Genomic DNA, 7,352 nt, shown 5'->3' with positions numbered 1-7,352 from the left:
GTCCCACTTAGCCCATTGAGACCTGTCTAATTGTTCTCCCATCTGCTTTGTTCTTCCATTCCCCTCTCCCTACTTGTATATTGCCCCCTCCCCAGAACCCAAACTATCCTGTGTCTAATCCTTGCCCTGTGCTCCACCTTCCCCTCCCGTTTGGTTTTAATTGGAAATTGTCTCTTTAAATTTCAAGGAGATCTGTGCGCATGCGTAGTAGAACCCTCCGAGGGTGGGGCTGGAGTGCCCCCTAGCTCAGGCACCCCTACAGTCATCAGAGTGGAGGTGCGCAGACAGCAAGGGAACAATGAACAGCTACCGAAAGAAGAGAATGTTCACACCTTTATGTCTGTGGTTCTGCCAGGCATCTGTGGCCGCTCCTATCCTTCCCCCGCTTGGTCTTGCCCAAGATGGCGGCTCCTGGAGCAGCTGAGCGTCCCGGACTAGAAAGCAATGGATTTCTTGCTTCTGCCACAAATTCCCCAGTTGTAAGCCTTCCAATCTTCTAAATATTCCTTTATATGTGGTTCAGAGTTCTGGGAACATCCCCTGAGCCTGCTTGGTCAGGTATTCTGTGTCATTGTTAGTGGAGCTCTTCATTGCACTTCCACTCGATCCGTCATCTTGTTTGTCTCCCCCCTCAACCATTTCTTTTTGGTACAATGATTTTGTGTATTCCTTCTATTTTCTCTTGATGCTTTCTGCATCATTCAATATTTTGCCCATGGAAGCCTTTAATATTGCAATAGAGGCTTGGATTTTTTCTTTAGTTGTTTCAATTTGAGAAATGCTGAACATGTTTTTCCCTTTTGAACAGTTTACTATAATATATATATATATGTAATGTGTATATTTTTAAAAACTTTTTGTTGTGAATTGAGTGAAAGTTTACAGATTATCAGTTTTACATTCAACAAATCATACATCTTATTTCATTGCAATGATTACAATCCCTTCCACGCACCATCAAATAACAGTATTTCTTTCTCTTCACTTTAGTTCTTCTTTAACACTCAGGCATATACAATAATTTACACCATCAAAGGGCACGTTCTGCAAGTCTGTCTCCTGGCTGCCAGCTCTCAGTCCCTCTCTTCCCATGAATCTAGAGTTCAGAGCTGCTCCCTCTCTCCATGTCCCTGCTTCTCTGGATAAGGTCTCACATTCTGCTTGTGCTCTTCTCTCTTGATGATCCTAGGGTCCTTTGTTTCTTATAATATTTGACTTTGTCTTCTCAAACTGCCCTTTGAAAATTTAAATTCACTTCTTTTACTTCCTCATTTCTTCCATTCACTATGCTAGAGAGCAAGTTTCAGAATCTCTTCTGACATCCATTTTGGCCTTTTCTTTCCTTCCTTTTTCTTTCTTCCTGTATGGTACTCTTTGTCACCCTACAGCTTTTCTGGTCTTCTGTCATTAGAGACTGATGCATCAAATCAGTTATTGAGATGATCTGTAAATTCAGGTGGGATATGTTGAAGTTCCACCACTCATCTGTCTGTTTGTCATACTGTGGTGGCTTGTGAGTTGCTGTGATTCTGAAAGCGATGTCACTGTTATTTGAAATACCAGCAGGTATTTGAACAGAACGTGGGAACACTGAGTGGTTTAAAATTTAAAAATGTGTGCAACAAGGTTATATTCTTTCACAATACTTATTCAACCTGTATGCTGAGCAAATAATCTGAGAAGCTGGGTTCTATGAAGAAAATCGTGGCATCAGGATCAGAGGAAGACTCATTAACAGCCTGCAATATGCAGATGATACAACCTTGCTTCCTGAAAGTGAAGAGGACTTAAAACATTTATTGATGAAGATCAAAGAGCACAGCCTTTGATCTTCGTATGGATTACATCTCAATGTAAAGAAACAAAAATCCTCACACCTGGACCAATAAACAGCATTTTTATCAATGGAGAAAAGATTGAAGTTGTCAAGGACTTCATTCTTGGATCAACTATCAACACTCATGGAAGCAGCAGTCAAGAAATCAAACGACATATTGCAGTAGGCAAATCTGCTGCACAAGACCTTTTTAAAGTGTCGAAGAGCAAAGATGTCTGCTTGAAGGCTAAGGTGTGCCTGACCCAAGCCATGGTATTTTCAATAACCTCATATGCATGTGAAAACTGGATAGTGAATAAGGAAGACTGTAGAAGAAATGATGCTTTTGAGTTATGGTATTGGAGGAGAATATTGAAAGTGCCATGGGATGCCAAAAGAACCAATAGATCCATTTTGGAAGAAGTGCAGCCAGAGTGCTCCTTGGAGGCCAAGATGGCCAAATTTATCTCTCATACTTCGGACATATTGTCAGGAGCGAGGAGTCGCTGGAGAAGGATATCATGTTTTGTAAGGTGGAGGGTCAGAGAAAAAGAGGAAGACCCCCACCGAGATGGATTGGCCAAGTGGCAGCATCGATCGACTCAGGTGTGGCAACAGTAGTGAGGCTGGCCCAGGATCGGGCAGTTTTTCATTCTGCTGTGCATAAGGTCACTATGGGTAGGTTCTGACTCGATGGCACTTAACAACAACAACATGTTCAAGATTATCTTTTGGCTGTTGTGGATTTGTTTTAATTTTATTCAGTTTCAAGCTTAGCTTGCATATGAGCAATTGATAGTGTGTTCCACAGTTGACCCCTGGTCTTGTTTTGGCTGATGATATTGTCAAATCTGTCTCTTCCTACAGAGGTAGTCAATTTAATTTCTGTTTATTCTGTTTAGGTCCATGTATACAGTCTTCTTTTAGATTGTTTTAAAAAAGGTATTTTTAATGAATAAGATCAGTCTTGCAAAATTCTATCATGTGATCTCCATAATCTTTTCTATTGCCAAGGACATATTTTCTAGCTACTGATCCTTTCTTTTTGTTTCCAACCTTTGCATTCTAATCACCAGGAATTATCAATGCATCTTGATTACATGTTTGATTAATTTCACACTGAAGAATTGGTAGAATTCTTCAATTTGTAATTAATTTAAGGTAGTACTATGGTAGTGAATTATTCTCTAATAATGCTATAGGTGTGTCTGCCTTGAGTGTTATCACAGTGACACAGCTGATTGTCATGAATGAAGAGAAAGAGTAAACAAGAAAGAATAAAGGAATAGCAAAAGGAGAAATAGTGTTGGTAATAATTAGACTCTAAGAACATGTCTACAGATGTCAACTTTCTATTGTAGCTGTTTTGAAAAAACAATCATTATAGCTCAGTGTACTTAATTTTCAACAGTGGGAAAGGAAACTGACATTTACCAATGTTTTCAATTTACCAGTTACTTTATTGAGATCTTTACTTCCATTATCTTATTTAACCCTGTCAGCATCACTGTAAGATAAGTATTTATAGTAATCTAACAGGCGCAGTTCAAGTGCTTAGAATGTTTGCACACACACACACATCAATGTTGCAATGTTACCTATTAAATTATGGGTCTGCCAGTAAAACAACCCCACATTTTAGCTTAAAAAGCTATTGGAAATTTGGGTTCTGTTACGGTAGAGTAAGTCCAACACAGTCCATCTCTCCCACTGATGACAACTTAAAATGCCAGACAAAATACAAACCAAACCAAATACTATCTGAGAACTCTGAAAATTCAACAAAAAAGCAGATTGTTGAAGAAAGGCAAAACTTTCTGTTCTCTGTCCTGGCTTTCTGTCAGAGAATGAGGAGGGAGTGATGAACTATAACTCACCCAAACCCTCTGCCACTGAGAAGATTCTGACTCATAGCAACCTGTAGGACAGAGTAGAACTGCTTCTTTGGATTTCTGAGACTGTGAATCTTTGCGGGAGCAGACAGCCTCATCTTTCTACTGTGGAGTGGCTGGTGGGTTTGAACTGCTGACCTTGAGGTTAACAGCTCAATTAACCTACAGTACCTCCCCCCAACCCCCAAAGCTCCTTGCTATAAGTATAGGCAAGTAAAATTTCAATAGAAACTGATTCCTTCTAACTAAAGGAACCAGATAAAGGAGCCACTGTGGGCTTGACACTGAGGAAAAAATATGAGTCGAGACGAGAAAGCATCTCTTCGTATGAACCTGCACAAGTCTGAGGCTCATTTCTGAAGAACAAATGGGAGTGATAGGCCTAATCAGGACTGCAAAGGCTTTGGCAACTGAGCTAAGATTTGAACCACTGTTCACAGATAGTGAGACAGAGCTTGCAGTCTGAATCTAACCAGTTTATTAATTGCTAAAACAAGAACATCAGCATTGTCCCGAAGATTACAACAGGAATAAGTGTCTAAAAAACAACATTCACAATGTTCAGTTCCAACAGAAGATTTACATTAAAAAAGAAAGAAAAAAGAAGTGTGTCTTCATCTCAACAGAAAAGATAATCAGCAAATGCCAAATGCAAGATGACCCTAATGATGAAATCATCAATAAGAACAGCAACCAGAATGCTCCTTAGAAGCTAGGATGGTGAGACTTCATCTCTCATTCTTTGGCTATGTTATTAGGAGGGATCTTAAGAAGGACACCATGCTTGATACTGTGGAGGGTATGAGACAAAGAAGAAGAGCCTCAACCAGGTGGATTGACACAGTGGGCTCAAGTTGTGAGGCTGGCACAGGACCAGGCAATATCTTGTTCTGTTGTGATAGGGTCACTATAAATCGGAACAGACTCAATAGCACATAAGAGCAACATTATACATATGCACCCCAAACCTGGTGTGGCACTGTGGGTTAATGTGCCAGACTGCAAAGCCGTTTGAACTGCAAGGTTGGTGGTTCACACTCACTATGGGTCGGACCCGACTCAACGGCATTTAACAACAGCAACCCCAAACCAAATCCAAACCTATTGCCATGGAGTTAATTCTAACTCACAGTGTTCCCATATAGGGTTTCTGAGGCTATAAATCTTTATGGGATCAGAAAGCCTCATCTTTGTCCCACAGAGCAATTGGTAGGTTTGAATTGCTGACATTATGGTTAGCAGTCCAATGCTTATACTACATTGCCATGAGAGATTCTTACATATGCACAATTGAAAAACACAGTTGAAGTGTATGGGCAGGTAGAAACTATCAACAGAGCAATAGAAAAAGGAGCAAAATGAAAGTTTTAAAACTGAAAGAAATCAAATGGAAAATTTATAACTGAAAAAAAAAAAGTTCTACAATTGAAAATTGAAAGAGCTCAGAATCAAAATGGGAATGACAGGGACAGAACCAGTTAACTTGAGGATGTTGTTGTTGTTAAGTGCCATTGAGTTGGTTCTGACTCACAGTGACCTTATATAAGTTTTTGAGGAACAGCTGGTGGGTTTGAACCACTGACTTTCTGGTTCACAGTCCAGTACTGATCCATCAGTGCCACACCAGGAGTGTGTATTTGAAGATGTTGCTGTTGTTGTTAGTGTCGTTCAGTTGATTCCAACCCATAGCGACCCTGTATAGGGTTTCTGAGGAGCCGCTGGTGAGCTTGAACCACTGACTTTGCAGTTCAAACAACTTTGCAGTCTGACTCATTAGTCTACAGCATCACATCAGAATTCTGGATTTAAGGATTGTTGTTGTTGTTGTTGTTAAGTGCTGTCAAGTCAATTCTGACCCATAGCGACCCTGTACAGGGTTTCCAAGGAGTGGTTTGTGAGCTTGAATTTCCAACCTGGTAGTTAAAACCAACTTTGTAGTCCAGTACATTAACCTACACCATTACTCAGAGTGAAGAACAGAGGAAAAAATATTGAAATAAATGGACAAAACCTTAGGAACCTTTGGAACAATATCAATAGTTATGAATGGTGTGTCACAAAGAAAGGAGTAAGAGATCAGGACATAAAAAATAGTTGTTGTTGTTAGGTGCCATCGAGTTGGTACTGACCCATAGCAACTTTATGCACAGCAGAAAGAAACACTGCCTGATCCTGGGCCAACCTCACTACTGTTGCCACACTTGAGTACATTGATGCTGCCACTTGGCCAATCCATCCCATTGGGGTGTATACCTCTTTTTCTCTGACTTGCCACCTTACCAAACATGATATCCTTCTCCAGTGACTGGTCCCTCCTGACAATATGTCCAAAGTATGAGAGATAAATTTGGCCATCTTGGCCTCCAAGGAGCACTCTGGCTACACTTCTTCCACAATGGATCTATTGGTTCTTTTGGCAGCCCATGGCACTTTCAATATTCTCCTCCAATACCATAACTCAAAAGCATCATTTCTTCTATGGTCTTCCTTATTCACTGTCCAGCTTTCACATGCATATGAGGTTATTGAAAATGGGTTAGGTGCACCTTAGTCTTCAAGCTGACATCTTTGCTCTTCGACACTTTAAAAAAGTCTTGTGCAGCAGATTTGCCTAATGCAATATGTTGTTTGATTTCTTGACTGCTGCTTCCATGAGTGTTGACAGTGGATCCAAGAAGAATGAAGTCCTTGACAACGTCAATCTTTTCTCAGTTGATAAGAATGTTGTTTATTGGTCCAGTGGTGAGGATTTTTGTTTTCTTTACATTGAGATGTAATCTATACAAAAGGCTGTGCTCTTTGATCTTCATCAATAAATGTTTTAAGTCCTCTTCACTTTCAGCAAGCAAGGATGTATCATCTGCATATCACAAGTTGTTAATGAGTCTTCCTCCAATCCTGATGCCATGTTTTTCTTCATAGAACCCAGCTTCTCAGATTATTTGCTCAGCATACAGATTGAAAAAATATGGTGAAAGAATATAACCTTGTCGAACACCTTTTTAAATTTTAAAGCATTCAGTGTTCTCATGTTATGTTTGAACAACTGCTTCTTGGTCCATGTACAGATTCCTCATGAGCACAATTAAGTGTTCCGGAACACTCATACTTTGCAATATTGTCCATAGCTTGTCATGATCCACACAATCAAAAGCCTTTGCATAGTTCAATAAAACACAGGTAAACATCTTTCTGATATTCTCTGCTTACAGCCAAGCTCCATCAGATATCAGCAATGATATCTCTTGTTCCATGGCCTCTTTTGAATCCTGCTTGAACCTCTGGAAGTTCTCTGTCAATGTATGATTGTACCCATTTGTGTATTACCTTTAGCAAAATTTTACTCGCATGGGATATCAAAGAGATTGTCCAATGATTTCCGCATTCTGTTGGGTCACCTCTTTTTGGAATGGGCACAAATATGGATCTCTTCCAATCATTCGGCCAGATAGTTGTCTTCCAAATTTCTTGGCAGAGATGAGTATGTGCCTCCTGTGCTGCCTCACTTTCTTGAATGATTTCAATTTTGATTCCTTCAATTCCTGGTGCCTTGTTCTTTGCCAATTCCTTCAATGCACCTTGAACTTCCTCCTTCAGTATCATTTGCTCTTGATCATATGCTATCTCTTGAAACGGTTGAACAT

This window comes from Chrysochloris asiatica, unplaced genomic scaffold, assembly GCF_000296735.1.
Source record: "Chrysochloris asiatica unplaced genomic scaffold, ChrAsi1.0 scaffold00263, whole genome shotgun sequence".
Taxonomy (NCBI): Eukaryota; Metazoa; Chordata; class Mammalia; order Afrosoricida; family Chrysochloridae; genus Chrysochloris; species Chrysochloris asiatica.
The sequence above is the reverse complement of the archived record's forward strand: the minus strand, read 5'-3'. Positions refer to the sequence as shown.